This window comes from Mustela erminea, chromosome 17 (assembly GCF_009829155.1).
Source record: "Mustela erminea isolate mMusErm1 chromosome 17, mMusErm1.Pri, whole genome shotgun sequence".
Taxonomy (NCBI): Eukaryota; Metazoa; Chordata; class Mammalia; order Carnivora; family Mustelidae; genus Mustela; species Mustela erminea.
This window is the reverse complement of record NC_045630.1, coordinates 28,218,772-28,245,131: the sequence shown is the minus strand read 5'-3', so window position 1 is coordinate 28,245,131 and position 26,360 is coordinate 28,218,772. Positions and strand designations below refer to the sequence as shown.

At 39.2% G+C, this 26,360-nt stretch overlaps 1 protein-coding gene across 4 annotated transcripts in view; it reads left to right on the top strand.

The window, feature by feature from the left end:
- Positions 1–4,887: 4,887 nt before the first annotated feature.
- RABGAP1L (RAB GTPase activating protein 1 like) overlaps positions 4,888–26,360 on the top strand; it is a 765,799-nt gene continuing 744,326 nt past the window's right edge. The window contains exons 1-2 of one of the 4 annotated variants that reach the window (XM_032317421.1): positions 4,999–5,091; positions 5,513–5,697. The gene's annotated coding sequence lies outside the window, so the exon portion shown is untranslated. Of the gene's footprint in view, positions 5,092–5,512; positions 5,698–5,896; positions 6,023–26,360 lie in introns of those variants that run through there. The other 3 variants (XM_032317419.1, XM_032317418.1, XM_032317420.1) reach the window with 3 other exon arrangements.

Below are 26,360 nucleotides of genomic sequence, written 5' to 3'. Positions count from 1 at the left end.
AGATATCCAAGCAAGTACAAGACATCTTTCTTTACATTTTTGTGTATTCAATTTATTTGTTGAAGGAATTTGGTGGTCTGTCCTGTAGAGTTTGCCACATTCTGGATTTTAATGATTGCAAAAAAAAAATTCTTATCTTTTAGAACTATGTGATGAAGTATTAATGGATGAAATCCACAAGAGGGGTGGCGAAGAGGAGATTGGCCATGTGTTGGTAATTTTTTAAGCTGAGTGATTGGGATCTGAAGACTCATACCATTCTTTCTAGTTCCTTATGATCTTAAACATTTTTGTAATAAAAAATTAAAATAAAAGAAGTCCTGGGTCCCCTAAATCTCTTAGGGTTTGAACATAGAGGTCTGGGTTTTCTAATAAAGTCCCTGGGTGATTTTGTTATATATTAAAGAGAATCACTGCCCTAGACCAAAGTTAAGGGCCGTGATGGTAAGATGGATATTGGATGCTTGGCACAAGGTATGGGAAAAGCAGTTTTTGGCTCATGTTCTATTTCTTATCACATTATGAAAGTTGTACATTAGCTCTTTTTCAGAGAGACATTTATGGCTTTGCCTACCTCCTCCACTGCTGAGGAAATTTTCTAATCACTACATGTTCATTGACTTTGTTCTTACTCAGTCTTAAAAGTGTGATTTTAATATAAATTTGCTTTATCATATAGGCTTAGTATGATTTGCCTGGATTATTCTGAATTTCAGCCCTACATAAAACTGAAATAGAAAAGTTTGTCTTCTGTATGTCTAGTCTCCTTTATGACACCTTTACTCTCTCAGGTTCCTGGTGTCTTTCCTAATCTTCCCACTAGTTTAAAAACCACTGAAAAACGGTATGGGGATGACTGGGTGGCTCAGTGGGTTAAAGTCTCTGCCTTCAGCTCGGGTCATGATCCCAGGGTTCTGGAATCGAGCCCCACATCAGGATCCATGCTTGGCAGGGAGCCTGCTTCCTCCTCTGTCTCTTTGCCTTCCTGTCTGTTTACTTGTGATCTCTGTATATCAAATAAAAAAAATTAAAAAATCTTTAAAACAAAACAAAACTGTATGATAAGTTCATTTATAGAAGTTTGCTGATTGGAATTAAGTCCTCTTCTCAGGGAAAGTAGATTTATTTATTTATTTTTAAAGATTTTATTTATTTATTTGACAAATACAGATCACAAACAGGCAGAGAGAGACAGAGGAGGAAGCAGGCTCCTTGCTGAGCAGAGAGCCCGCTGTGGGGCTTGATCCCAGGACCCTGGAATCATGACTTGAGCCGAAGGCAGAGGCTTTAACCCACTGAGCCACCCAGGCACCCCAGGAAAGCAGATTTAAAGAAGGCATAAGATTTAAGTAAAAGTTAAGAAAAAACAAATATGTTGGATTCTTGGGCATCAAGTAATCTAGTGAGAGAGAGACCCTTTACAATTTTATCAGTTAGGTTTTTACCTGTTCCTCTCATTGAGTATGTATGTTTAGAAGACTCAGATAATGACTTTTCTTTTGTAATGTGTACAGAAAACTTAACTTTGGCTGCAATTTAAAAAAGCCAAATTTGAACTTTTTAAAATAGTCAAGAAAATTTATTGGCTCAGGAAACTTACTAAATCTGGAGGAAGGGGTAGGCTTCAACATAGATTTGAGCTCTTCAATTCTGTGTTAGCTTTATCCTCAGCTGGTTTCCCTCACAGTAGCCAAGTGGCCACAGTAACTATTGAACTTATATCCATCTATCACACCAGCCAGAGTAAGAGACAGAGCACATTTCTTCTGCTAATAAACCTCAGCTTTGGCCTCCCTTAGGACGGGACCAATTTAGATCTGCATTAGATCCTTGAACACTGAGAGTTAGGTGGAGACCAGATTAGGCTGGTTATGGACATCCATTAAGGCCCACACCTCTGGAGCTGGGCCTTTTTCTGTTCAAATCATTAGCTGCCTCACAATTGCAGAGGGTTAGAAATGCATGCTGGAGAGTCAGCTAATAATGCCCATTATAAGAGAAACATAATATTTCACACCATTAAATACTGTGATTTAAACTCTTCCATTTTGTTCAATGTGTATCTCGTTTCCTGTTTTTTTTTTTTAATGTATAAAATATTTACTAATTGATTTCCTTATCCACCACTCCAGCCGACATAGGCACCAGGGAAACAAAGATGAATTCAACATGACTCTTGCCTTTTAGGTGTCCATACCAACCTAAAGGTTCCCGTATTTTCAGGGCTTTCTGGGAATCTTTTTTTTTTTTTTTTAATTTTTTCAGTGTTCCAAGATGCATTGTTTATGCACCACACCCAGTGCTCCATGCAATACATACCCTCCTTAATACCCACCACCAGGCGCTCCCAACCCCCCCCCCATGTTTCCTGATTTTTATATTATGAAATTTTAAATTGGGAGATGCAGACCCACATGAGGGAAACAGGGTAGGGTAAAATAGGGAATACAAAAACTTTGAGAATGGAGAGAATGAATGTCTTATAGGCGGCTGATTGTCGCCACCTGAAAATGAAGGTCCACTGTTACCAAAGCTCCAGTTTTTAAAGAGCAGGGAGCTAAGCATACAACCTGAGATAGAGGGGCTCAGTTTTGGGATCACGGGATTAGGACTTGAGGTGATGGCAGACACTTAACTGATTGAGCCACACAGGTGACCCCTATTTGCCTTTTAAAGAGAAACCGGAATGCATTTGAAATCTTCTGGCTTTAAATTTTAACTTTGGCTAATTTGTTTAAACACCATGCAGGCCAAACAAAACATGTTTGTGAGTTAGATCTGGACGTAGGCCACCAGTTTCTGTCATGTTATGAGCCATGCTAGAATACTTTATAACTTTCTCCAACGTGAGAGCTTTCAGTCCTTTCAAGGATTAGGGCTGCTAGCATATGCTTATTGCAAAAGAAGTCATCGTGGGAAGAGAAGTGAGCAGTGCACATTATACGAACAATGCTTTGTTATTAAATCTTTGGCATGTACTTAGAATTGTTTTCCAGAGAATGAGGGTAAGTTTGCACCAAATCACCTTCACTGTCTCTTATCTAGGTTCTCTTGGGACTTGTCTCTTATCTAGGTTCTCTTGTGACATTTTTTTATCTAAGTTCTATTGTGAGGAACAGTTCAGTTTTACACAATGACCCCTGGTGATTAGAGATGTAACCTGTGGGTGCCCGACAGAGTTTGCTCTTTTTGCCAAATAGCTTCTCTCCAGTCAAAAGATACCGGAAGGTAGAAACTTACATCTTTTTCATCTGTTGGTTTCCTTATGGTGCCCAGTGTAACTTTTCTAGTAGTTTATTTAGTAGAGACTCAGTACTTGGCAGCTTATTTATGAATAGGTACTTGTTGGTGTATTAATAGCTACAGATAATTTGAGTTATTCCAACGCTAATTTTATTAAACATCAAAATTCAGACATTTATTGAGTCAGTCCTAGAGGTAGGTAGACCCTTGGAATACAGAAGTTGGAGGACCTTCAGGGAAGGAGTCCAGAAGATAGGGGAAACACAAGATAGTTGCAACACTTCTGATATGTCCCAGCATCTCCAGACATTTAAATCAGGAAAAAGAAAAGAAGAGAGAGAGAGAGGGCCCTCTGGACTAATGTCGTATTTCTCAGGGTAGTTTTTAGCTCTAGTTGGGGAAATGAGTGCAGGGGAACTGAAGTGGGGCAGAAGGGAGGATTTTAAACTAAAGAATTCATTCTAGAGCTTAAATCATTGGACATACACTTAACTCTTAACGCACTATATTCATTTATTCATACAGTTACATGCATGGAGTACTTTCTATGAGTCAGGCTCTATGCTAGGCATTGTGGAAGATACAAAAATGAATGAAGTCAGGTCCTCAAGGATTCTCTAGGAGAGAAAATATCGCACAGATTTACCTAGATAGGGTTGAATATATTTGGTGCCTCAAACCTATAGAAACAAAGTGCTATGGAAATTAAGAAAATTTACAGTTCATTTCTGGCTGCCGGCTCTATGAAGCAAGATACAGTTCAAGGATCAATACACAATATTTGTAAAGGAAAAAGAGTTGGTTTATCTCTATTAATTTGTACTCCCAATTAACTACCCCAAAGGACGGAGTGATTTGAGTTTTTATTTATTTATTTATTTATTTATTTGACAGACAGAGATCACAAGTAGGCAGAGACAGGCAGAGAGAGAAGGGGAAGCAGGCTCCCCACCGAACAGGGAGCCCAATGTGGGGCTTGATCCCAGGACCCTGAGATCATGACCCGAGCTGAAGGCAGAGGCTTTAACCCACTGAGCCAGCCAGGTGCCCCGAGTTTTCTTAATATAAATACGTAGCAGGTGTTTTCCGTCTTCAATCTCCCACAGAACCAACAAGCAAGGGAGCGCTTGACCAGCACGCACTTTCCAAAGAGGCACCTAACAGTAACTGGCGAGAAAAGTTAGTATTCTTTACGGTGACTCTCTTGAGGATTACTTGGCTATAAGAATGAGATTATGTAAACCGGTTTATGAGCAGGAACACAATCGCCCCAAACTTAGAGCTATCTAACAACTCTGACCTTCTGGGCAGGCCCGTCAGCCCACCCCGCCCTGGGCTTGGAGACGCCCCTCAGCGACCCGAACTCGCTGGCCCCACCGGCTCGGTTACCCCTCCGGAAGGTTCTGAGGAACTGCGACCGTCTACCACCCTTTCCTGGGTCCCTACTCTGACAACCCGAGTTCTGCCCGGTCCTCACTCCCCAGTCCCCATCCCCCGGTCTCCCACCCCAGCCACCGCCAGGCGGGGACGTGTACGCGCGTGCGCGCCGCCCCCGAGGGCAGAGAAGGCGCCTCCGCCCTCAGGAGCGCGCACGCCGCGCCGAGGGGCCCGGACGCGCGCGCTCCCGACCCACCTCCTCCTCGGCCCGCCCCCTCCCTCGCCTCTTCCTGCCGGGCGGTCCTCCTCTCCCCCCCTTCTCCACTCCCTCCGCCTTGCTCCCTCCGCCCTCCCAGGGCTCTGGCGGCCGCGGAGTGAACGGGACGGGCCCGGCCGCAGAGCGCGGGGCGGCGGGTGAGACGCGGGAGCCCGGCAGAGTTGTTCCGGCCCTGTCCGCGGAGACGTGAGGAGGTGAGGCGAGGGCGGCCTCCGAGGGGCCGGCCGGCGGCCGGGCGGCCAGAAGCCACGGGCCGGGCCGGGGATGTTGGCGCCGGGGCTGAGCCGGGGGAGGGTCGATTTGGGGGCCGGGCCGAGGACTGGATGCGAGAGCACCGCTGGGAGGACGGCACGGGGGCTTCGGGACTGTCGGTCGCTTCCTGGACCCCACGGCTCTGCCTGCTGGTCTCTCTTCCTGGCCCGGGCGGGCGGAGTCGGGGCGCCCCTCACCTGGGGGCGGGGTGGGGACTTGGGCGCTCGCCCCCAGCTGTGCCCTCCTGACATTGCCGCCACCTCCGCCGCTGCGCCTTGCTTGCTGCCGGGCTCGCGGTCTCAGCAGCCCTGAGTCCGGGGGGCTTGTGGTTAGGATATATATATTTTTTAAACCCACACTCAGGCTTCTCTTCGTGACCGCGTCTCGCCCTCGCGCTCCCCCTGCCTCCGCCCGGCACTTTGCTCCGCTCTTGCTGTTGATGGTTGTGGTTTTGCAGTTTGGGATGGGCTGCGTCCTGGGCAGATCTCTACCTGCAAGGAATGCCCCGCTTCGGACTTGACTGACTGGCCACGACAGTCCTCTATCAGGTGTGGGTGCTCAGTGTCCTGATAACTGAGTCAAAGTTTCTGAGACTGGGGTAGTACTTTGCACTGGTCGCCAGCGGTGCAGGGCTGGGCGGTGCGTCAGCGTGTGGAAAAGGGCCCCCAGGCCCCGGAAGGTGGCTGGGTGGTGGGGGACTGGACTGACAGGGTTTATTTCTGATTTCAGGGCAGTGTGTGCAGGTAATTGTGTACTCTCCTTGTACCTCTCAGGATTATCTTAGAGATTTTACCAAAATGTAGGTGGTCACTTGCAGAGTTGAAGGTTTCTTGGAAGTGAGGAGAAACGCCAACCTCATTATACTAATTAATGGTAAGGGGAACTTTTGCTTGCTTGAGAGATTTCAGCGCTGACTGGAAACTGATTTCAAGGCCTGCATTTTTGGTACGGGAAGGTTTAGGGATTTCTAATACATTTAAATTTTCTTCTACTTGGTGGGAGGTAGATAGATGCTTGTTTGCAGTTCTGAAAACACAATTTCATGAAAACGCTCTGACTTTTCTTCTAGTAGTGTTTATATTTAGCTTTTGCTGTACTTCTGTAGAATATCCAATACGATGATGTCAGAAACTACAAAAATGAAGTTTGCTTGTGGTCAGATTGGAAGTGGATTTTGTCCGTGGAAAATATTGGTCCACAGGCAGCTAGAGCTGGAAAACTGGCCTGTGATTCATTATCTCAGTAGAGTCCCATAGGAAACTGACAAAGAAATTGCAGGGGAGAAAGACCAGGTGAATTTGATCCATTTGTATTTAAATGCTCACCTGCTTGGTGAGTTAGTTGAGACTGGGAGAGAATCTCAGGGTCTATATTAAATCAGTTCAAAGTGTGCTCTGATAGGATATATTAATAAGTCATCTGGGGAGAAGTGGGTGTAGTTGGGTAGTGCTTATATGTGAACATATTATATAGCCTACACTGTATTTTAGAAAGCTGGAAACAAGGTAGTAGATCCCAGTGGTACTGGGACACATGGTGAATACACCACACCACCCAGCATGAGAAGGTGTGACAATACATGTATGAAGTTTGTTTTGTTTTTGGCCTGAGTTATTTGATAGGAACTTTATTTATTATAGTTTTGATATTCTGTGAGTTTTTGTTCCTTTTTTTAATGTTTCCTGATTAAGATAATTGTCTTTTCACTCTAGCATTTTTTTTCTTTTTTAAGATTTTATTTATTTATTTGAGAGAGAGAGACAGGGAGAGAAGGAATACAAGCAGGGGAGAGGGAGAGGCAGGTTTCTTGCAGAGCAGGGAGCCCGATGTGGGGCTCGATCCCACGACTGTGGGATCATGACTGGAGCCCAAGGCAGAGGCTTAATGACTGAGCTGTCCAGGCACCCCTCACTCTAGTAGTTTTTATGCTGTTTTACTTTGAATGACAGAATTTTATAAGGCATATGAAACTGAAGTTTTCGTGTTTACTCACCAGTGTACAATTTGACTTCTAAAAAGTTATAATTAAAATTTTTTTCTTTGCTTTAACCCAGATTTCAACTTGTTCAGTTACTGTACATTTATTTGAACTCAGATGATACAGCATTAAAGCTGAAAGTCCTTTTATCCATGCTTAATGGAGTAGTTAAAAGAAGGAATTTTGTTGTGCCAAGAAAAAATATTATGAGTGGGAGATAGCCAAGCTTCAAGAGATGAACTTTAAAGAGCATAGTAGCTAAGTAGAAAAAAATTGTTGCATTGGGGGTGTAGAACTGGGTCTGCATTCCATCCTACCATCGTCTTGAAGAGGTGTGGGGATGATTATGGCTGGAAAGAGGGTGTTTAGAGAATGGAGTAGATGCTTTAGTCTATAGTATTCTCAGGCACAGAGCTTTTTTTGTTTTGTTTTGTTTTGTTCTGTTCTGTCTCACAAGTTTTAATGAGTTGCTACCTCTATGTAGTTCTTGCCTTGTATAAGTGGCTCAGCCACTGGGTCTGAGCGTGACCAGTAGCAAGCACAAGGCTATATGAGCCTCTGGTACTGCAAAGATAGCTCAGGAACTTCTTATGGAGATAGTCATGTGACATGTGGCACCAATAAAGTAGAGGCAGAGAAAGTACAGACTTGAACCTGAGTTATGATAAAACCCACTCATATTTTAGAGGAGAGGTTTAATATTGTGAACATGGAAGAGGACATTGCTTGACTTGACTCGTGGCTTTTCAGAGTGGTAATTAATTTTCAGTTTATGGTTAATATTTGTATTGGGTATAAGTACGTGAACCTCAGTGGACCTCTAATAAGGAAGACTTAATGGAATTAAGCAGAATTTGTATCTCAACATTTACCTTTTCATATTTCATTTATTTTCCATATTGCACTCATTCAATAGCTAGGATGCCAGAATTGTTTGAGTATAGCAGTTTGTGCTCATGCTGACTCCTTTTTATCATCTTTTGGTATTTTTTGGTGTAATTTTTGGGGATTTTCCTTGGAAACTTCTAGGCATATACTTAGTTGATTTGGAGTTAGATGTGGGCTACAATTAGTAGTCTATCTGAAATTCTGAGCCTTCTTGTTTTCTAAATAGCTTTAAAAATAGAAAACACAATTTTTTATAAACACTTCTGAAAAATCTGGTTACAGACTGTGTTGTTGTGATAGACATAGAACAGCCAAAAATATATTCAAGAAACGTCTCTCCTTACCCGGTTTAGTAAGCTTAAATAAGAAGTAAGAAAGGTTTTTTTTTTTTTTCCCCAGTAAAAGCCTGATTTTCCCAGAATGTCAAGTCTAACAACTGTTGGCTGGGCTGTTTTTTTCCCTTGCTTATTCTAAATTCAACAAGTACATGTCTCTAGTCCATGGCAGAAACTTAATTCTAGTAGAGAATTCTTAGTAATGGAGATCTTGTTTGGGGATGCAGGCTAATTGATGGAGAAATTGGCTGGGAAACATCAGATACAGAAATTGACTTTTTTACAGTACTGTTTTTCTCTGTACCCGAGTTCTCGGTGGAGTGGGGGCATGGGCACAAATGTCACAGTTACTTGGATTTTTTAAATACTATATATTTCCTCTTCCTCTTCCCTTGTCCTCCCAACTCTTTGCTAAGTGAGCCACTTGCTACTAGTAGGAGTGTGTTATGTCCCTCAGATGTGTGAAGCTGAACAAAGGCTGAGAACCTTGGCCCTTTTCTGATACTTCCTAAGCCAAATTTCCACTCCCTGTAAGTTGCCTTCTGGTGTATCAATAGGCATCTCTGTAACTCTTATTTTTTTTTTTAAGGTTTCTTTTTATTTATTTGACACAAAGAGAGATCACAAATAAGCAGAGCAGCCCAATGCGAGGCTCGAGGCTCAATCCCAGGACCTTAAGATCACGACCTGAGTCGAAGGCAGAGGCTTAACCCACTGAGCCACCCAGGCGCCGCTGTAACTTTTATTTTTGAAGAGCAATAAATTGTGGTGGAAAAGAAATTACATACGTAACCAAGAATAAGATATATTGCGTTGGTAGGACACATGAAAGAGACTAGGAGATTGTTTAGCTGAACATTTATTAAATTGTTTTGACTGTGACTTACAGTAAGAAACACATTTTATACCTTGATTCAACCCCTCCTCCCCCCACACTCAAGTGCAGGCACGCAAAGTTTGGCCAAACGATACTTATCTTTTCAGGACCTTGCTGGAACTGGCTCATCATGTGGCCTTGCAGAAGCAGTGTGCTTCCCTCTTCCCACTCAGCTCCATGTTCAGTGCCATCATGCTGGTAGCTTGAAGCTGGCCATGGCATGAGGGTATTTATACCAGGGAAATCAGCAAATGGTATAGTTTAGGGCCTTTTTTCTTCCCTTTGTATAGCCAGTTGTTGAACATTTTCAGCACACTGCTGCCTACAGTACACATAGATATTTCTAGTCCACCTGATTTCATTAAAAAAAAGCTGAGTTTTGTCCCCCAAATTGATTTTATAGCCAGCTAATGCTAGACAACAGCTTATAATTAAAAAAGGGTTTAGTCCATCCTCTTTTCTTTGCAGATGACCATTCTGGAAGGTTGAAGTTGGAGGTGATACAGCTAGTTTTTACCAAAGTTGGGTCTCCAGAATTCTAGTGATCTGGAGTTGTTTCTAGTGGACTTTTCTCCTAACTCAAGTCATTCATGTAGCTCAGTTGAGGTTCTTAATATGTGTCAGACATTGTATTAAGCAGTTTGAATAGGGTTGAGGAAGGCGTAGACTTTGACCCTCGGGCCTTTTATGTTTATGTGGGGATTAAATGTGGAAAGAAAGATACTATTTGGTAGAAAGTAAGTGTGGTAAAGAAATAAAGATAAGGCAGTGTGAGGGTTTAGAGAGAGGAGGGAGCAATCTCTTTTAGTTTTAAGGATAAGGGAAGAGGTGACATTTAAGCCATGCTTTGAAGAATGGGTAGGATTTGGACAAGTGGAAATAGGACAAATAGTATGTAAAGAAAGGCCTTTCTGAGCCTCGGGCTAGGGTGATCAGAGGCAAAGAGGGAAAGGGCTAAGCAAGAAAGAGTCAGCGCTTGATGGTGAAGAGCCTTGAATGCCAGTTTTCCTTTCTGGTTTTCAGTTTATCTTTCATTTTTGACTCTGGCATCATCTAGTACTTCTTAACATTAGAGAAGGTTTGTATGCTATGTTCTTGATTCGAATATGACCCAGAGAGCACTTGAATATCCTTAGTGTGAAAGCTGAAGGGAAAAATTATCAGCGTTAGGGAAGCAACCTCAAGTTTGATCAATCTTAAAATTGTTGGAAAGTAAGGGAAAATATTTTCTTTGTAAGGAGATACCATTATTTTTTGTTCGCCAGATAGATAGCATCAAATGGCTATAGTAGAGGAGGAAGGAGTTTTGAAAGTATTTTCAAAGTGCCTTCCAAAATGTGATTTCCAAATGACTGGATCTAAATTCTTGAAGGCAGATCTGGTTTGGCAGAAGGGCGGTCTTTACAGAGCCGTGGCTGAGCTGACTAGCTTTCAGAATTTAGGGCAGCAAGGCAGAGCATTTCATACCACGACCAGATGTGAGGGGTTGATTATTTTTCTACTCAAAGAAGTTCCTTGAATTTCAGCCTTTATGGATTTGACAGCCTGTATGACTGAGGATGTTTTGAAGTCCTGGACGGAGCATCCCTTGTTCCACAGGTGAATTAGGTGGTTAGAAATGAAGATGAGTGACAGTAAGGTGTGTCTGTTAGTCAAATTGACTGTGGTTCTCAAGGTCTTGTTTTCTGATGATTTCACACTTACTGCTTCTAATTAAAATGGTGCACAGTTAATTTGAAGAAGTTTTACTTCATTTTGACCTCCCAGTTCTGTAAAGGTAAAAGCCCTTTTAGAGCGTTGCCCAGGTAACAACACATACAGAGACTATTAGAAGCATGTGGAAAATTTTGGTAATCTTGGTGATGCAGTCACTATAGTAAATAAATGCTTGGTTGGTAAAAGCTGGCTACTTCTGGATGGTTGACAAAGAATTTTTGGGATGAGCTTTTGTTCCAAAATAAATAACAAATTATTTCGTTGCCATACTGTTTTCCTCATTTATTTAAGCTTCTGGTAGGTAAAATATGTCATCCTATCATTTTAGAGGTTTTCAGCAGTTTCGTATGAACTGCTCCACAGGATAGCACGCCCCAAATAGTATGATAAGGGTTCAGATGCAGCAGGCCGCAGATACCTCATGCCAGCTCAATGGAGTAGCTAATCGTGTCAGCACAGGGCATTGGGTTTTTTTTTTGGTGGTTGTTGTTTTTTGTTTTGTTTTCTGTTTTTCCTTTTTTGAGATGTGTTAAACTTCCCAAATAGGGTTAATTAAAATCCTTCCAAATTTTCTACCATAATTTTTTGTGGTCCTAACTGTGATATTGATGTTTTTAATTGATATTTTGTCTACAAATATACACATATACATAAATGTGTATTATGTATCTATACACATGAATACCACCCACTAGCTGTTGACATTTATGGTGAAAATACAGTCTACCTGCAGATGATTAAGAAGAAGTGGTCAGACTCTTTGAAGACTATCATGTGAAGTGACAAATACGAAATAATGCAAATCCCCACAGGGATTTTTTTTTTTTTTATATGCTAAATTTCCGGGAAAGGAGCACATTTAAAAGGGCAAGTATAGAATACATTCATGTACCAGTGAAGGATTTCTCAACTTCTACCCTACCCCACATACACACCCATATTCTGCGCTTATTATCAGCAGTAAGCAAAATTGTAGGACTTCAAAATCAGGCCTCTACCACGGGGGATGCAAATAGCAAATACTCTTTTTAGAAAAAATAGAAACCTGTGGTTTTCACTTTTGCAGGCTTAAGAGACAGAACGCTAGTTTTTGATAAATCATATAGAATATTTATTCTGTATATCAAGATGTATTTGTCATTTTGAGGCCCTCTGCTAAGAGCACTGTACAAATACAAATGGTTCTTAGAGTGGTTATCAGGAATTTCCTTGAGTAGTCTCTCTGGAGTAATTTATCCTGGTATGACATTTTGAATAGATTATAGTTTAGTGAAAAGTCAACCACTGACAGGAGCCTGTACGTATATTGGCAGACAATATGGTTTCTTAGGTTGTTTTCTAGTAATTTTGTTACTTTAGCATCTGAGGCCATCGGACCTCAATTATTTACTATTTCCAGAAAGCTCTTCCCTCATGAACTGTATTCTTTCATTTTAAATCTGTATCTCATATTTGCCCTACTGTTAAGGACCATATTTCGATTAATGTTTTGATATGCCTTTGTCCTAGTCTTTGTGAAAAGATGAATTACTGCCTATTAGGTTGGTACTGAATAGTAATTCAGTTAATGTCTTCTTTCTTCCATCCATTTTCCCTTCAATATTATAGAATATAATTATTTTTCAAATCCTAGGACTAGCGGTTTACCTATATGAGTGAACCTATAAAATTTTAATGCATGTGTTATGTAGTTTAATTTTTCACAAGTGAGTCTAGGTCTCTAAGTTTTTTTTTTTTTTTTAAATTCTGAAATGCATTTTGTATTTCTTGTCAACATTGTCAATAGTTTTGATATGTGAAACAGGTTTCTCCAGTTACAGTTGTTTTCACAAACAGTAAAATAGCAGTCTCTACCATTGAAGATATCAGATAAAGTTTTTAAAAGTTAATTTAATAACAGGTTAGAGAAACCAGTTTGTTTAGCAGTTAGTGTGGTACTTCCCATTTTACATATAAATTTCATTGTTTGCATGCTAATTGTGGTAGAATCTTATTATATTACACTGAGGAGAATTTACTTTTTAAAAAAATTTTATTTTTATTTATTTATTTGACAGACAGAGATCACAAGTAGGCAGAGAGGCAGGCAGAGAGAGAGGGGGAAGCAGGCAAGAGCCCTCTGCGATGCAGGGCTCGATCCCAGGACTCTGAGATCATGACCTGAGCCGAAGGCAGAGGCCTTAACCCACTGAGCCACCCAGGCGCCCTGAGAATTTACTTTTTAAAATAGAGTGCTTTAGCAATTTTTCTACTTTGGAGAATTTCATTTAGAAGAGGATAATAGTAGATTTAAAAAATTGTGGTTGGGCTGGGGGATGGGGATGGACAAAAATAGTCATTAAGCTGCAAATAACTAAAAATGCTTTTTGGTTTTGTGGAAGACAAGGTACAAGGTAGGTGAAACACAGGACCTTAATTCTTTTTTTTTTTTTAAAGATTTTATTTATTTATTTGAGAAAGAGACAGTGAGAGAGAGCATGATAGGCAAGAAGGTCAGAGGGATAAACAGACTCCCCATGAAGCTGGGAGTCTGATGCGGGACTCTATCCCGGGACTCCGGGACCATGACCTGAGCCAAAGGCAGTTGCTTAACCAACTGAGCCACCCAGGTGCCCCAGGACCTTAATTCTTAATCCAGTACTATTGTGAAATTCAGAGAGAAAAAGTGATTTACCAAAAAAACTATTTCTTATTTTACATGATGTTGTTTAGTGGATTAATTATATGAGGTACTGTGCATTGTCTACTTAATCTTATGGGGTAGGAGCTATTATACTATTATTTGCAGTTTGTGGAGGAGGAAATGGCATAGAGAAGGTCAGTAACTTGCTTAAAATCATCCAACTCATAAGAGGTAGGTCTCCTTTGCTTCTAAATTTGCTTCATAGTGACTCTCAATACTACTCTCTATTGGTGATTCTTCAAATGGGTTGATGATACTTATCTTGCCTATTTCATAGGGTTGTTATGGGAATTAAGAAAATTAAGATTTACGAAGAAAACACCTGTAAATGTGCCTGGTGTTTTCGTTTTACTGGATAATTTTTGAGGAGCCAAAGAAATCTTGGAAATATATAAGCTCTTATATTACTTTGTAATTACTATATCACTAAAATAAGTTGAACAGATATTTGAAAGACTCCTATTTGCATAGTGGAAGACCTATTTAGTGTGGGTCCAGTGGGTCAGTGAATGAAAGAGGAAAGAAGAAATGTAGGGGTAGATTGGATGATCTCTAGGAAAGTGAATTCCTTCTGCAGTGAGGAGGAGTATATTATAACATGAGGTAACTTCTAAGACCCTTGCAACATCAGGAATCTGTGAGTCCTGTAATGGGCACCTTTTCTTTGAACACCTTGAAATAGCTGGGTACAGCCAAGATAATTTTTGTTTTAGCTTGAATCGTCAACAGTCACAGTTCTTTAAATGTTAATTCTTTGCACTTAGGTTGAACGGAAGTATGTAGTTGCTTGGGAAAAGTACAGTTATGTATTTTCTCCCTCCCAAGATAAAAAGGTGTTTTTCAGGGTGTAGTGGATAAAAAAGGTTTAATAGTATCTGACAAGCTTATACATAATAGTTTTTATATGACTTTTCCTTAAATTTAGGTGTCCTGAGTGTATATTTGCAAAAGAAAGTTACAGGTATGAAAGGTCGTTTTTAATTGTATGGAGAGTTATGGCTTTATCGCCATAAATTCAGTTTCATTCTCTGATATTGTTTTATTCAGCAGACATTTATAAGGCAAAGTATATGTTCTGTGCTCGAGAAGCACAGGTAAGAGGCTGTTATGATGCTGACAGTCATACTGGAGAAACATGAAGAGTGGAGTTTAGCAAGGATGGGGCCGGATAGGATGTGTTGTATGGGAAAGCTTCAGAGGGTTATGTAACCTGGTCTGGGGTTTCAGGGAAGGCCGCCTGAACTATCTGAGTTTAATTGAAAGAAGGCAGGAGAGACATTTTAACTAGAGGTACAAAAATTAGAGGTACAAAAATCTGAAATTGTAACTCTTTGTAACTTTGTAGACCCAGTGTAGGCAGCTCCTCATCTCTCTGAATCATTGTAAAATCCCTAAGTAGATGTCATTTTCATAAGTAACTATAAATAAAGGTTTTTAGCTCTCACTGATAACTTATTTTATTTTATTTTATTTTATTTTTTTAAAAATTTATTTATTTATTTGACAGAGAACACAAGTAGGCAGAGAGGCAGGCAGAGAGAGAGAGAGAAGCAGGCTCTGCACTGAGCAGAGAGCCTGATGCGGGGCTCGATCCCAGGACCCTGGGATCATGACCTGGGCCGAAGGCAGAGGCTTTAACCTGCTGAGCCACCCAGGCGCCCTGATAACTTATTTTAAATATAATGCTTGTGGTAGCAGATTAGGAGGAACAATTTAGAAGAGGTGAGATGCTGTGGTATCTGTACATACTGATAACAGGACAGTGAGATTGCTGAGATGACAGTAGTAAAGAATAGGAAAATCTATTAAAAAAATTACCAAATCTAAAAACTATAGATAGCACAAGGTAAACAGCCTTACATAACCTAATTAGCTTTAAAGTATCAATTATATTTCTAATAGTATAGAAAATAATGAAAATTTGTCAGATTCTCTCTTACCAAGAAAAGGTTAAGTATGTAGTCTGTGTAGATATTTATGAAGGCATTAACGTATTTATCGTAGAAAGGTTTTGTATAGAATACAGTAGAGTGTTGAAAAATGTGGTTTTGAGTTGCACGGATAAGGTCCACTTCTCTGTGGATTTTTTTTTTAAATAAATACAGTATGGTACAGTAAGTGTATTTTCTCTTCCTATGATTTTCACTTTTTTTTAGCTTCCTTCATTGTAAAATTACAGTATGTAATGCATATAACATATCAAGTGTGTGCTATTTGGTTGTTTATGTTATCAGTAAGGCTTCCAGTCAATAACAGGCTATTTTTTTTTTTTTTTTTGTATTTTAACAGTTTTTATTTAAAATCATCAGTTGTTTCTTCCTTATTATTATTATTAACAATCAGCTATTAATATGTAAGTTTTGGGGGAGTCAAAATTTATTTGTGAATTTTCAACTGCAAGGGGGTTGGTACGGTACCCCTAACCCCCCTGCATTGTTCAAAGGCCAACTGTAATATGAAAACCAGAGGGTAAACTCTTATCTCAGTTATCAAATTGCTTATCCAGAATGATTGATTTCCAAAGAGTTTTGAATAACCATAGATTTAATTTTCTTCTTATATATGACACACGTAGGCCTGCAGATTTTACAAAATACTAAACATTATTAAGCAAGGTATTTGCTATGTAACATTGGTTAGAAATTATTTGCTCATATAATGGATCAGAGTTAGGGCCGTTGACCATTTGGATACCAGGTATTTTTGAAGAGTGTGGACTAGATTGTCTTTTTGTTCTAGATGGCTGGTACTTGTGATCTTAGCATAGACATCATCATCTTGAAAGTCTTCACTGAAACTGTAGACTCTCTCATATGTGCTTTCAGAGCATTCTGTTTTCCTCCATGCTGTGATACTAAAACATTGTATTGTACGTTACCCGTTTCTGCATTAGACTATGGTATAGGCTTTTTAAGAGCAAAAACTGTTTTGTTTAGGGATCTGAAATTTGGTTTAAATCTTGAATGTTTGTGTCTTTGGGGAATTCTATCTGTAAAATAGGGATAATAGTATTTATTGCATAGTTTGTTTTTTTTTTTTTTTAAAGATTATATTTTTGTTTTAGAGATGGAACACAGGTGGGGTGAGGAGCAGAGGGAGAGGGAATAAGCAGACTCCACACTGAGCAGAGAGTCCAAAACAGGGCTTGATCTCACTTTAGTATCCTGAGATCCTGACTTGAGCTGAAATTGAGTCAGACATTGAACCAACTGAGTCACTCAGGTGCCCCTAGTGTTATTTGTCTTGAATAAGTTAAGGAATGTAGAGGAGACACAGCGCAGTTCCTGGCACACAGTTAAATTCTCGTAAATGTTCTCTCCTTTCTCCCTATATTGGGCACTTAGGATTTTCAGTAAAACTTTTTAAGTGAATTTGAAAACTGTGTTCCAGCTGAATTGGATCTATCACTAACCTTATTAATGAAAATCTCTTAAAATGCAAACTACTATATAAAAATACAGTCTTTGAGCTAGATGACAGTAAATTAGTCTCCAAATTGGATTATCAACCAGAAAAGCGTTCTTCGCTTTTATCAAACTTGTAATTGTTATGATGGCAGTGGGTTTAAAGTAGGTGGAAAAGAATGTAGAGTTTCTTTTCCAGGCCTTGTTCACTTGTGTTGGTGGTTATGCCTCGTATGGCCATTATCTTGGCTTTTTTGTGATGGGATTGTTACTGATCTATTTTTTGGGGAGTAAAGAATTCCGAATCTGACAGACTTATTAGCTGTGTGACCTTGGATAAGTAACCTTACTTCTGGGTTTATGTATCTGTAAAATGAAACTAATAATAGCTCATGACTTTATGAAATTTAAGAAATAAAATAGGTGCTTGGTGTGTAGAAGGTGCTCTCTACTAGGTGGGTATTCTTGGCCTTCTTCTTTTTTTTTTTTTTAAAGATTGTATTTATTTATTTGACGGACAGAGATCATAAGTAGGCAGAGAGGCAGGCAGAGAGAGAGGAGGAAGCAAGCTCCCCGCGGAGCAGAGAGCCCGATGTGGGGCTCGATCCCAGGACCCTGGGATCATGACCCGAGCTGAAGGCAGAGGCTTTAACCCACTGAGCCATCCAGGTGCCCTATTCTTGGCCTTCTTAACCAAGCCAGAATCCTTAGTATTCCTTGCCTTTAGTAACTTTATTTTTTTTTTAAATTTTATTCATTTATTTGAGAGAGTGAGACTGAGTGAGAACTAATGGCATGAACAGGGGGAGGGGGAGGGGCGCAGGATGAGGGAGAAGCAGACTCCTGTAGAGCTGGGAGCCCAGCTCAGGGCTTGATCCCAGATGACCTAAGCCAAAAGTAACTTTAACCCTTTCAGTAACTTTTATTCCCCTTTAGTAACTTTAGTTGACAGCAGCAAACCAAAAAACAGGGGTTGGGAAGGAGGGGTACCTGGCTGGCTCATTTGGTAGAGCATGCAACTCTTGGTCTCATGTTCGGGGGTTTGAGCCCATGTTGGGCATAGAGATCATTTAAAAAATAAATAAAGATAAAAAAGATAGGGGAAGGGAGAATTGGATGACCTGGGGAATGATGGCGGAAATTTATGCCAGTGCTCTTGACCTGAAATAAGAGATATAGATGGGGAGGGCCCTTGGGTTTATATGAAGGTTTTTGAGTGGAACCGATTGATCAGATGTAGCATAACATTTATATTCTGGCTTAAAACCTCACAAACCAGATGAGTGTTTTTTTGTTTGTTTTATTTGTGTTCCTAATTACTGAAATACTTAAGATACTAAACTGTTTACTTGATTAGAGAGTTCTTTTTCATTGGGCTGAGTGCAATTTATTCAAGGCTTATGGACTGTTGAATTGTTCCTTTGTGATAATGTGTTAAAAACATTCTAGGAATGATATACTTTCCCCCTTCTATATCTCTACTCTTTGCAAGGCTCTGTGCTATGGGGGAATATATAGAAGTAGGAGGCATAAACCATGTCTTTCAGGAACTTGACTGTAGTGGGAGAGTAATATATACATGTATTAAAAATAACTGATTTAAAAAAAATTTTATTTTATTTTATCTTATTAAAGATTTTATTTGAGACAGTGACTGAGAGAGAGAATGAGCAGGGAGAGTGGTAGAGGGAGAGAGAGAAGCGGACTTCTCACTGAGCAGGGAGCCCGACGTGGGGCTCTGGGATTGTGACCTGAGCCCAGTGCAGATGCTTAACCAACTGAGCCACCCAGTGCACCAATAACTGATTTTTTTAAAAAAGCAGAATTATTGGCTGAAACAATCTGATTATCCATCAGATTATCAATCAATGGGATAACAATCCCATTATCCTCAGCATCATTTAAAGTTTATAATTTTGCTGGAAAAAAAGTCCTAGGCTGTTGTATATGCTGGTGTCAAAAATTAATAGAAAAATTGGAAATGGAAGTTTCTGATTAATGTTAATTTTTCCATCTTATTTGAAAATCTTTATTAGAATTATCTTGTCCTGATTCCTTTACTAACATTTTCTAAGGGTTTAAAAAATTACCAATAAGTCTTAAAGCATGTTTACTTTGTTAACTGTAAATGGGATCATTGAAATGTTGGTTAATCTATCTTTCTAAGCAGTGAATTTAAATCATCATGATTTAGATATTTTTCTATAATAGTATTTTGCTATGTCTGTCCCTTAGGAAAAATCAAACTTATGTCATATTTATTATTAAATCTTTTTGTAATATCTTTTATACTTAAATGGTACACGTTTTGATAAAAAAAATATTGCCAGCCCCCCTTCTCTCACCCTTTACCCCTTGCTCTTTTGTACCTTGATGAATACTTGGATAGAAGAGCATCTCTAATCAGAATGTAGTCTCCTTCTATTTTCCTGTTCCTGTCTTCTTGTCATTCAGATCTCAACTCTTTTTTCATTTTCTCCAAGCCTTTCCCAAACCACCCAACCAATGAAATGGTCCCCTGTTCTAGTCTTGTTCTCCCACATTGCCTTGTGTAGTTGAATTCAGAATACTTATCCCTGTCTTAGAAATTTTCTTCCTTCCCTCCCTCTTTCCTTCCTTATTTACTCTTTTCTTCCCATCCCCTAGTAGCATGTGAGCTTTTTGAGAGCAAGGAGTTTGCTGTTTTTTCACTTAAAAAAATTATTTATTTGAGAGAGGAGGAAGGGGCAGAGGGAGAGAGAATCCTGACACAGACGTCTCAGTGCAGGGCTTAGTCTCATGACCCTGAGATCAGGACCTGAGCTGAAATCGAGAGTTTGCTGCTCAAATATTTGAGCCACTCCAGCATCTCTGTTTTTTTCACTTTGGTATCTCTACAGCTCTGAATAAACCACTCAATAAAATTTGGTTGATGGCAGAATGAAGCAGATATTCTTGATCTTAATTAGCTTTAAGACTTTCTTGAAAGTTATTTCACTTCATTTTGCCTTGGTTTTCTTCCTTTGCAAAGTGGGTGGGGGATAGATAGGCAAGAGATTAAATTGGGTTATCTCAGAAATCCCTGCCATTTAAGTGCTGCTATTAGCTTATGAGCTTGGAGGTCTGTTCTAATGGCATTGGTGAATTTGTGCTGACTTAATTACTTTCTTACTCTGACTACTGTTGAAACCAGTAGTGCATATTTACATTTGCAATATTACTGACAGCATTGGAGAGTAAACTCTTACTGCAAAATCAGGTTTCTTGGTGTATCTGGATTACTAAAGAGAGCAGATCTGCAACATGATTTCTGTTTCCATGGTCAAATTTATTAAGATAAATTTCTTTGGCATATCCCAGTGCTAGGTTGAACTGAAATGGTATTTAAATATCAGGAAATTTGAGTCAGCTTAATTATTTTTAATCCTGAGAGTTATTTAAATGAAATGTGAGATAATATATGTATGTATATAAAATGAGAGTATATAAAAATGTAATTTCTGGAAGATGAATAGCATTAAATAAACTGTAGTTTTTCATTTGGTCCATGTGACTAGAACTTTAGACATTTGGCACTTTCATTCTTTAGTTACGAAAGCTTTATTGTAAAGAACAAAAACCTTTTTTGAAATAGGTAACAGAGATGAACAGATAATTGATAGCAGAGGAAATATAAGCAACTGGTAGCAGAATGTTAGATCTTATCAGTAACCAAAGAAAGGCTTAGTAAAGCAAAATGAAATACTATTTTATACCCATTTCAGTTTTTAAATCTTTTTTTTTTTTTAAAGATTTTATTTATTTATTTGACAGAGAGAAATCACAAGTAGATGGAGAGGCAGGCAGAGAGAGAGAGAGGGAAGCAGGCTCCCTGCTGAGCAGAGAGCCCAATGCGGGACTTGATCCCAGGACCTTGAGATTATGACCCGAGCCGAAGGCAGCGGCTTAACCCACTGAGCCACCCAGGCGCCCTCAGTTTTTAAAAAAATACTAATAACATAAGCCTGGTTAGATTTTAGTAAAGTGGGCATATCAAATATTGCCGGTAGTTTGTAATTTGGCAATATGTATCTAGAATTCTTAGACTGCTCATAACCTTTTAATAAATGTTCAATTTAGTAATTTCATTTCTGAGAGTATTCTAAAGAAATAACAGAAAAAAAGGAAAAGAGAAAAACAGGTGTTATGTTAGCATAAGGAAATGGCTATAACATTTAAGGAAAGGTGAATATAACATTTAAAGTATGTAAGAAAAAGAGGAATGAACTGATTGCTGATTGATTAGTGTGGTAAGATTATGGAATGTATTTTTTTTTTCTAAATTTAACCTCTTATAATAAGAAACTTTTAATAACTTTTTTCTATAATGAAAAAAAGTATAAATAAAGTCAGGTTTTGCTTGCTGTGAGAATTTAGTTAGTATAATTAGGGTTGCCAGATCTAGCAAGTAAAAATACATATGATGTTTGGGAGATAGTTACACTAAAAACTACTGTTTACCTGAAATTTTAATTGGATGTCCTGTGCTTTATCTGACAAGCCTAAGTGTAACATATTTTGGTGATAGCTGAGTGTTACGGGGAAATGTTGGGACACTGCGCTTCCCAAATATTTCTAAGTATTGTTTTTAATTCAGGTAAATTTTTTTTTTTTTTTTTAAATCCAGGATTATTTAGCTGGGAGAATTACTGTTTTTTTTTTTTTTTTTTCTTAAGATTTTATTTATTTATGTGACAGACAGTGAGAGCAGGAACACAAGCGGGGGTGGGGGGTGGGCAGTGGGAGATGGAGAAGCAGGCTTCCTGCTGAGCAGGGAGCTCAGTGCAATGTGGAGCTCAATCCCAGGACCCTGAGATCATGACCTGAGCCGAAGGCAGCTGCTTAACCAACTGAGCCACCCAGGCGCCCTGGGAAAATTACTCTTATGGGCTAGTTTTATTTCAGGACTAGCTTTTGAGTGATGGTTAAAGGAAATATGCTTTAATATTTGACAAGAGCAATTTTTAAAAAACCTTATTAATAAAAATACAATATGTGATGTTGCCTGTTTACCTTAGGTAGATTGAATTTGGAGACAAGTAAGGCTGGAGTCAGGAGGGCAATTTAGAAAACTATTACAGTAATCCAAGTTAGGGAAGTAGGTGGAAGTAGTGAAGTTGGAGAGGATAAACAGATTTAAGATGTTCTTGTGAAGGGGGCGCCTGGGTAGCTCAGTGGGTTGAAGCCTCTGCCTTCGGCTCAGGTCATGGTCCCAGGGTCCTAGGATCGAGCCCCGCATGGGGCTCTATCCTAGCGGGGAGCCTGCTTCCCCCTGCCCAGCGGGGAGCCTGCTTCCCCCTCTCTCTCTGCCTGCCTCTCTGCCTACTTGTGATCTCTGTCTGTGAAATAAATAAATAAAACCTTAAAAAAAAAGTTCTTGTGAGGTAAAATTAATTGGACTTTGTCATATATTAGATTTAGGGGTGAGAGAAGTGATTCTTGGGCCTTTTTATCAAGAGGGGTTAAAGGAAGAATGCAGTTTTGGGGAAAAAAATAGGAGCTCAAGGTTTAATATCTATAAAGTAAATATTGTAGATGTCTCTAGGCAATTTGACATACGCTTATAAAACTTGAGAGATGTTTGGGTTTGAAAAGTGCTAATTGGGACTAAGTAGAATAGAAAAGGCCCAAAATAGAATTCTGAGGAGCTCCCTTTTAGAGATGGAAGAGTAATTTGTTTAAAAAAAAAAAAAAAAGACTGTTTCTAAAAATTTGCACATTTCTATATTTTTCTACTGTTTATTTGTATTTAGTTCTGTTAATTTTGCTTTATTACATCCTTCTTCTGTTAGATTATAGACCCAGTTAGGCAGGACCATATCTCTTTTGTTCACCTCCATGTGTACAGTACTTAGTACATAGTATACAGTCAACATATGGTTTTTGAAGCTATGATTATAGTTTTGTGTATTTTGGCATTCCTTTTGTTCCTCATTATAATGTCCTTTTTTTTTTTAAGATTTTATTTATTTATTTATTAGATCAAGAGAGCGAGCACAAGCAGGGAGAACAGCAGGAAGGGGAAGGCACCATGCTGAGCAAGAAGTCCTATATGGGACTTGATCCCAGGACCCTGGGATCATGACCTGAGCCAAAGGCAGCCATGTAACCGACTGAGCCACCCAGGCATCCCTTAATGTCTTAATTGGGGCATTCATTTTGGGAAACTTTGTTCTATTGTACAATCAATTATTCTCTTTATTTTTTTTTTAAAGATTTTATTTATTTGAGAGAGAATAAGAGAGCATGTGAGGAGGGGAGGGACAGAGAGAGAAGCAGACTCTCTGTTGAGTGGGGAGCCTGATGCAGGGCTCTATACAGGGACTACAGGATCATGACCTGAGCCAAAGGCAGGCTCTTAACTGATACCCAGGCACCCCTGATTTCTCTTTAAATCAGTTTCATATAGATATATTTTTAACTTTTCTATAAAATTTCAAATTTATAAGAAGGAGTAGTTTACTTAATAACCAAATAACCATCTATATTTAACAGTTTTTATATTTATTTTTATCCCTTTTTTTGTGTAACACTACAAATTACAGAGATTGATTCATTTTATCCCTAAATATTTATTTATTTATTTGTTTATTTATTTTCGGGGGGGGCAGAGGGAGAGAGAGAATCATAAGCAGGTTCCTGACATGGGGGTTTTGAATTTTGTATACAAAACCTGACATGGGGGTTGATCTCACAACCCTGAGATCATGACCTGAGCTGAAATCAAGAGTTGGACACCTCACTGACTGAATCATCAAGGCACCCTTATACATAAATATTTAAATGCATCTTTAAAAAATAAGAACATTTTCTCACATAACCATAACACATCCTCACATTCTTTCACCTAACAGTTTCTTAGTATCATAAAAAAAACCTAGCCCATATCAAGATTTTGCTACTTGTAACAGAAGTGTCTGTATTATTTTACTAGGGCTACTGTGACAAAATACCAACGGACTGGGTGGCTTAAACAATAAATTTATTTTCGCACAGTTCTGGAAACTGGAAGTCCAAGGTAAAGGTGTTGGCGGATTTTATTTCTCCTGAGGACTCTTTTTTGGCTTATCAGTAGCCACCTTCTCTCTTTGTCCTCACATGGTCTTTCACACATGGATTTGTGTGTACATGCTGGGGTCTCTGTATCTTCCTGTAAGGACTCGTCAGATTGGATTAAGGCCTAACTCATGGCCTCATTTTAAAGGCCCTCCCCCTAAATACAGTCACATTCTGAGATATTGGGAGGGGGGGTTAGGGCTTGAACATATAAATTTGGCAGGATATAGTTCAGCCCATAAAAATGTCTCTTATTGCTGGTTTGTTCAAATCAAGACATAATCTAGGACTATGCAGTTGCATTTAGTAACACAACTCCCCACTTTCTCCTTTTTCTTCTTATGGGTGTCCAGACATCTAGCCAGTTCTGTAAAACGTTCCACATTTTGAATTTGTCTGGCTTATTTCATTGTTTTCTGTTTTTTTGTATTTCCTGTAAACTAAAAGCTAGATTTATTTATTTACTTAAAGATTTTATTTATTTATTTGACAGAGAGGTCACAAGTAGGAAGAGCAGCAGGCGGGGGGGGTGGGAAGCAGGCTCTTCCTGAACAGAGAGCCCAGTATGGGGCTTGATCCCAGGACCCTGAGATCACGACCTGAGCTGAGGGCAGATGCTTAACCCACTGAGCACCCAGGCACCCCTAAAAGCTAGATTTAAAGGTTTGTTTAAATTAAAACATTTTGGCCACCCATGTTTATAGTTGCTGCTGTGTAGATCATAATTCATTATATCTGGAGACATATGTCTGATTGTCCGGGTTTTCCTGATGTTGAGATTATTTCCTGGATAAAGTGGTGACACAGTCTAATCGTTTTGTTATCAAGTTTGCTTTTTTATCTTACAGCCAACGAGTTATTTGTGGTATAAAATTTTTCTCTAGATCATATGTTTTTTTTCTGTTTTTAAGTAGGCTCCATGCCCAACATGGGGGTTGAACTCATGCCCCTGAGGTTGAGAGTCCCAGCCTCCACTGATTGAGCCAGCCAGGCTACCATATAGCCTTGAGAGTTGTCGTTTAGGGTAATGTGGTTGCCTGAATGCCACTATTGTTGTTATGAAGAGTGAACATTGTCATTTTTTTTCTTTTTTAGCAGTTGAACCCCTTTCTTGTATTTGATATATTCCCCCAATTTATGAGTCAGAGCCACCTTTCCTCTAAAAGCTAAAGATGTTAGATGCTTTATTCCCAGCCCCCTTTTCATATAGGGCATGGTACATACCTAGATTCCATCAGCCAAATACAAATTATGTCCAAAATTAGAGGACCTTTTAGGGCTCATAGACTCCATTGAAATGTGATTTTATAGAGAGGAGGGATCTGTTAGTGCTGTCTGCCATCCTTCTGTGTTTAATGCTAGGGTCTGTGAAATGTGGAAAGATCTGGAGATGCCTTATAATCCTTTTAAATCTAACTTCAGGATCTGCTGGCTAGGGACTACTTGAAATGGAGAAAATTGTATGCCCCTTGCTTTGAGAATGACAGAAGTAAAGTACTTCGGAGGGTAATTTAAAATTTTATTTCTATTAGGTTTTACTTAAAATCATTTTTTCCATTTCAAGAAATGTGAAATTATATCTTCAAGTAATTATTTCTTGAAGTTTTCTGCTTTTATTTTAAAATCCTGTGTAGTGTATTGTAATACATTTAAAAGAAAGATAAAGTAAAAAGGAAATTCTGCTTCTCCCCATTTATTGATTGATGAACACACACATGGAAAAAAAAAAGAAATGAGCTTATAATAGACAGTATATTTTGAATATCTTTCTGTGGCAATTTTATGGTAGCATAATACCATGGAACTCACTGTACTGTTTCCTTATTGTTAGATGTTTAGATTCCCTCCTCTGCTCTCTATCTGCCTGTCCCCCCACTGAAAACAGTACTAATATGTGTGCCTTTGTAATTGTATTTTCACATATTTTGGGGATATTTAGCTGGGACAGATTTTTGTGGATGGATCATTATGTACATTTACTTTGAAATTCGGTTTAAAAGTTAAAACAGTAAGAATTAAATGTTGACTTCAAGCTCTTTCTGGACACTAATGTTCACACTCACTTGGTAGAGATGGGAAGATGGTTTGATGAACAATGGAAGATGTTTATCAGATAGAATATTGTAAGTAGAAGCTTCCAAGGAAAGTCTCAGCATACCTGAGTTTCAGGTAGAAGGTGAAGATGCAGGGATTGTTTTTTTAAAAAAGATTTATTTCTTTAGAGAGAGCTAGTGGCCAGAGGAGGGGCAGAGTGAG